Here is a 6566-nt window from a genome sequence, read left to right as displayed (position 1 = left end):
ATGTCTAAGTCAGAGACTCCTAAAGATGCTGAACAGCTGTAGAAGTTTTTCATCAGAGGTTTAAGCTTTGAAGCAACCAATGCAAGTCTGAGGAGCGATTTTGAGCAATGGGGAATGCTTACGGACAGTGTGGTAATGACAGTTCCAAACGCCAAGTGCTCCAGAGGCTTTGGGTTTGTCACCTATGCTACTGTGGATGAGGTGGATGCAGCCATGAATGCAGGGCCACACAAGGTGGATGGAAGAGTTGTAGAACCAAAGAGGGCTGTCTCCAGAGAAGATTCTCAAAGACCTGGTGCCCACTTAACTAAGAAAAAAAATTTTGAAGGTGGAATTAAAGAAGACACCGAAGAACATCATCTGAGAGACTATTTTGAACAGTATGGGAAAACCGAAGTGATTGAAATCAAGACTGACCAAGGCAGTGGCAAAAGACAGGCTTTACTTTTGTAACATTTGATGACCGTGAATTTGTAGACAAGACTATCATTCAAAAACACCATACTGTGAATGGCCACAACTGTGAAGTAAGGGAAGTTCTATCTAGGCAAGAGATGGCTGGTGATTCATCCAGCCAAGGAGGTCAAAGTGGTTCTGGAAGCTTTGGTGGTGGCTTTGGAGGTGGTTTTGGTGGGAGTGACGACCTTGGTCGTGGAAGAAACATCAGTAGGCGAGGTGGCTTTGGTGGCAGTCAAGGTGCTGGTGAATAATGGTGGCAGTGGGGATGGCTATAACAGATTTGGTAATGATGGAAGCAACTTTGGAAGTGGTGAAGCTGTAATGATTTTCGCAATTACAACAATCAATCTTCAAATTTTGGACCCATTAAAGGAGGAAATTTTGGAGGCAGAAGCTCTGGCTCCTATGGTGGTGGAGGCCAACACTTTGCCAAACCACAAAACCAAGGTGGTTACGGCAGTTCCAGCAGCAGCAGTAGCTATGGCAGTGACAGAAGATTTAAATACCGGCAGGAAACAAAGCTTAGGAGGAGAGGAGAGCCAGAGAAGTGACAGAGAAAGCACAGGTTATAACACATTTGTCAACTCAGCCAAGCACAGTGGTGGCAGGGCCTAGCTGCTAAAAAGAAGACATGTTTTAGACAAAACTCATGTGTATGGGCAAAAAACTCGAGGGCTGAATTTGTGACTAATTGTATAACAGGTTTAGTTTCTGTTCAATGGAAAGTGTAAAGCATTCCAACAAAGGGTTTTAATGTAGATTTTTTTGCTCCCATGCTGTTGATTGCTAAATGTAACAGTCTGATCATGACTCTGAATAAATGTGCCTTTTTAAATAAATAAATAAATAAATAAATAAATAAATAAATAAATAATAAATACAAATTTAAAAATCAGGGTAGGATAATAGAAAGTGATTAAACAGAATTTTAGAATAGATGGTAAAAATATAATTCTCTCAGGTGTAAATTTGAGCAAAGATTAAGCCATACAATGATATGAAGATATGTGAGAGGGCTATTTAGGGCATACCATACAGGAGGTGCTAAAGTACTGAAGCAGGACCAAATCTGGAATAATCTACTAATAAACAACAAGACGGCCAATGTTGTCACGGTTCATGAGCTAGAGTCAGGCACAGGATAAAGGGACAAAAGATCAGAGAGATATAAAGGGACCAGATGATTGGTGGGACTTTACATGGCAAGAACATAATAGTTTATTGTATTTTAAATGTGATGGAGATAGAATTCTTTTAAAAGATAATCTAAGCTATATACAAAATTGACTGTAGTGAGATGAAAAATAGAGACAGAGATTTGGTTGGAGGCCATTGCTATAGCCTAGCTGAGATGATGGTAGTGAGGTAGAGAAACTGAGATATTCCTAGCTTCATAATTTAAGAAATGTGCATGTTAAAAGTATTTATTTTTTAATTCATAGTAAATTTTTAAAGACTCGATGGACAAATACACATTAAACAAACTGTATAATATTTTACCACTATAGATACAAGTAGAAATATGGCAGAATTAAAAAATGAAACTGAATTATATATTATATTTTGTGCACATAAAATATTTTTGTATAATACCATAGGAATTTTTCCTCCAAATATAAGCTAACAAACTTTCCTAATGTAGACAACCACTATGCTAATGTATACTGTGTATACTAATGTTTACTATGCCTGTTTCAGTATTGCTTATAATTAACTGGCATGTTAAAAAGTATCTTAGGATAAATCAATTTGAACCATTATATGAAAGTGTCCATTGTCAAATGCAAGAAATTTATCTGTAAATACAAACATTTCAAATAATATGATTATTCAGAAACAAAGGAAATAGAATAAGAACATTTTTGCCTTCACAGTGTAATACAAAATGAAAATTGAAGAACATCTTTTACTTTCAAAAATCTTTGCACTGATAAAATTATATCACCTAATGATTTGTTTTTCTGTTAATGTGAAATGGGTTAATATTTTCTTGATAACTTATAAACTTTCTTTTTCTATTAGGTTTTTCTTTTATTACAAAGAAGCTAACAGCAGGTGAAATTTTTCAAAGTAAATATATGAACACAAGAACTTTTTTTTTTGTATTTCTTTTTTTCTCTCTCACAAACTACCATCCTAGTGGGAAACTTTTATGAATTTTTCAATTAATCTTTTCAGAATTATTTGATTTCTTCTATTTCAAAGAAGACTTCCTCACCCGTCATTATTTAAGAAATATAAACCAAGGGACTTTATTAAATTTTAGCTTTAGCACTGCAGGAATGTACCTTGTATTGATTTGGAGTTTGAGTAATAGGAATGTGATGCGTTAGAACATTGTTGTAGGGGTCATGATGCGAGAGGAGTTGGTAAAACAATATTAAGTCCTCAACTTTCCTGTATTATTTCAAAGTTTATATATATTTTTGGTAATCTCTACACCCAACACAGGGCCTAAACCCATGGCCCGGGGATCAAGTTTTGCATGCTCTTCTGAGTGAGCCAGCCAGGTACCCCTCCTACGTTGTTTCAGAAAAAAAAAAAAAAAAGAAGAAGAAGAAAAAAGAAAGAAAAACAAAAAACATCTAGTATTCTATCTTTTACCTCCTATTTAATATACATACATGCATTCATGCATATATATATATATTTTTCTTTCATAACTGAAAAGTATGGTAACTATGCTAGTGAAGAAAATGTAGCTACCTTTCCCATTGCATTCCCCTTGTTACATCCTGCTTCATGCTTTTCTGATCTCTCCACTGAACAGTAAATTCTGACCTAAGGAATCCTTTGTCCACCAGATACCAGGTATACCGCTATAGGTTTGAGTAATTTTGAAAGATACTTAATTTCAGTCTTTTAGGATTTAATTTAATGAAAACCAATAAACCCAATAAATCCTATGCTGGGAACTGACTCTAAAATATTTGATTTTATGAAGGGGAAATTCTCTACAGCAAAGACTCTCCTAAGCATCTTAGACGTTTCTTACATTCAGTTTATCATTAATAAATAATCTCATTTATGTGCTAACACTTTTATTTTATGAAGACTTATTGGAAACACAAATATTCATTAATCTGAATTTAAAGAAGTATTGTCAAGATTTTATTTTATTTTATTTTTTTTGGTTTACATTATTTTCAGCATCAGGTCATGGTATAGATTTATTGTTCAAATTGAGTTCATTGAACTGTAAAGTGTGGGTGTGTATTTGAGAGCTGTTAGAAAAGGCTTTCTGCATAAATGCCTGTAGGAGCAATCTGTTCATGTTCAAAATAGCATTCCCTTTTCTCTTCTCCTATTTTCCACATATTCTGTGCTTTATTTCTTTCAATATCACTCATTCAAAATATAAGGATTATTTCACAATTCTCAAGAGAATTTCTTCAACACTTTACTACTTTCACTGGCCTTGTTAGCTATATTATTTCCTATCATAACTCATCTGAATATTGATTTACTTCTAAATTTGAATTTTAGCACCTGAGTTTGCCAAAGAAATGTTTTATCTGAGAATTTATTTACTGGATTCTTGATACAGGTCAAACAGTAAACATGCTACTTTTGTGTAGTTGGTGTCATGAACATTTTATAAACTTCTATTATATAAAAATCATACAATAAACACATTGAAATGGCCTGGAATTTGATAATTCACGTAAGCAATAGGTAAAATCATCAATCCTACAGGTAAAATTAAAATAAATATTTGGCTGACTATAAAAAAAATCTATGCAGTGATACTAATTCCCTTGGTAAAAACTCCATTCACACTGCAGACCACATTTTGGTAAATTGCACCACTCTCTCTTACTTGCTCAGTCAAAACCTCTTTGTCATTCCAAATACCTATGTCACTTTGCCTCAACCATAATACCTAAACCACCAATATTGCTGCCCTTGCAACATTCATTCAACTGTTTACTTTCCTCTATCTCCTGTACACCAATCCATGCTGCAATCATTTCCCACTGAGACATTTAAAAAACTCTTCTAATTGATCTCTTTCTTACAATGTTGCTGTACCACAACACACTTTCCAAATATCAGGCAGAATGATCTCCAGATCAAATTAAAATTATTAAAAAGGTGATTGATTCTTAGTTTCCTTCTCAAATGTCATCACATAGAGGTGGTCTGTTTGTCTACCCAGTATAAAATTGTCCTCCCACTTTTATTTTCTAATACACATGTTAATGAGTCAAGAGTACATTGTTTCTCAGTCTTATATACTTAGTTTATTAAAAGATAATTTTCCATAAAAGTTAAAATCATTACTCTTATACAAATATAAAAATGAACATAAACTAAAGATTTTTGATTATACTCATCAATAGAAGGAAATAGAAGTTGTAACTGCTTCAAAAGAGAATCTGAAGAACAGATACATTTATTGTTCAGTAATATTTGAACAAACATGGAAATGGAGACAAAACTGGTTTCCCATAGGGTGATTGGACAGGTACATCTTTTTCAGTTACCTACTGGTAATAAAGACGCAAAAGAGCTTGTAAAAAAAAGAAAAGGAAAGGAAAGGAAAGGAAAGGAAAGGAAAGGAAAGGAAAGGAAAGAAAAAAGAAAATCTATGCAAAAGGATAGAATCACCTAACCTGAAAGTGTGTGTTGAGTATAGAAATGCATAGGTTTCAATGAAGCACAAATTTCTCCCTATACCAAAATAATGCCTCATCAATAGCTGGCACACACAAAATACCACGACTTTTTGAGAGATTTCTTCTCTTATGGGATAGTCTAAAATTTATTCAATATTTGCAATATCTTTGGTCATTTACAGTGATGAGATGACTTATAAATATTTTTTTCCATTTAAGTTCTTTTGAAAAAGAAAAAAAACAAGTTTTGTAAACTTACATTAAACCAACTATGAACCATATCAGATAATTTAGAAACTGAAATAGTCTTTATGAGTAATTTAGTGTAATTGTTCTTTTGTCAGAAAAGTGTTAACTTACAACTAGTTACACAGGTGTTATATTTATGTCCATACTTGTACCTTGTAAAATGAATAACCGAATGATATTTACACTATTAGACATTTCAATTTTTGATCAGCTATAATAGTTATCCTATTAAAAAACTGTCAGGCATTTACATAATTCATTTATTTTATATATTAATGAAACATATCCCTAAGCATCATGTTATGTGAGCTGCTGAATTAACCAATCATGGAACTTTCTTACTTCTGAATTTGCTGTTATGTAACCCAATATCATATTGGATTTGTTCACTGAGGTTTTTATTTTTTGCTACTTTACTTCCACTCTACACCATCATAATTATTATATCATTTAACACAGATATGATACATTCATGCCATGAGATATAATGTGGAAATATAAGTGAATGGAAGAAAAAAAAAACATGACAATGACAGATTCAAAGATATACAAATATGGCTTTTGTCTCCTAATTAGCCTTCCAAAAGTGGAAATAATCATAAAAGTTAGAATTTGAATATCTATTGTGCTAAATAAGATTTCCAACCTAATTCTTAATCTAACTTGATGGAAAATGATTTGCCCAAAGTCATATGGGCTTTCTTTTTTTTTTTTTAAGTTTATTTATTTTTGAGACAGAGAGAGACAGAGCATGAATGGGGGAGGAGCAGAGAGAGAGGGAGACACAGAATTGGAAGCAGGCTCCATGCTCTGAGCCATCAGCCCAGAGCCCGACACGGGGCTCGAACTCACGAACCGCGAGATCGCGATCTGAGCTGAAGTCGGACGCTTAACTGACTGAGCCACCCAGGCGCCCCTTTATGGGCTCCCTTTGATGGAACAGATACATAAACTCATACATGTTTGGCTCATACCTTCTCTGGCCTTAACTTTTCATTTAACACACTGAGAAATATTTACAGCATTTGAAAAAAGTCTTGAATGATGGACTAACTTTCAACAGATTTCAGTGAAAGAGTGGGGTATTATTTAGATCACAATACTATAACTAGCTGTAAAATTTTTGGTCTGTCCTTAGCTCTTTTAATATTTGCTCCATAAATAGATAAAACTGCCAATTTCATCTCTGTCCAGACAGGTATTATATATAAACCCTGTTCTCAGAGTTTATAAACCTAA

General features: G+C 33.6%; 1 pseudogene; it reads left to right on the top strand.

Moving 5' to 3' along the window:
* Positions 1-1010, top strand: LOC101089190 (annotated as a pseudogene).
* Positions 1011-6566: the final 5556 nt, after the last annotated feature.

Source organism: Felis catus, chromosome B2 (genome assembly GCF_018350175.1).
Source record: "Felis catus isolate Fca126 chromosome B2, F.catus_Fca126_mat1.0, whole genome shotgun sequence".
In the NCBI taxonomy this organism is placed as follows: Eukaryota; Metazoa; Chordata; class Mammalia; order Carnivora; family Felidae; genus Felis; species Felis catus.
This window is presented reverse-complemented; position numbering and strand designations above follow the sequence as displayed.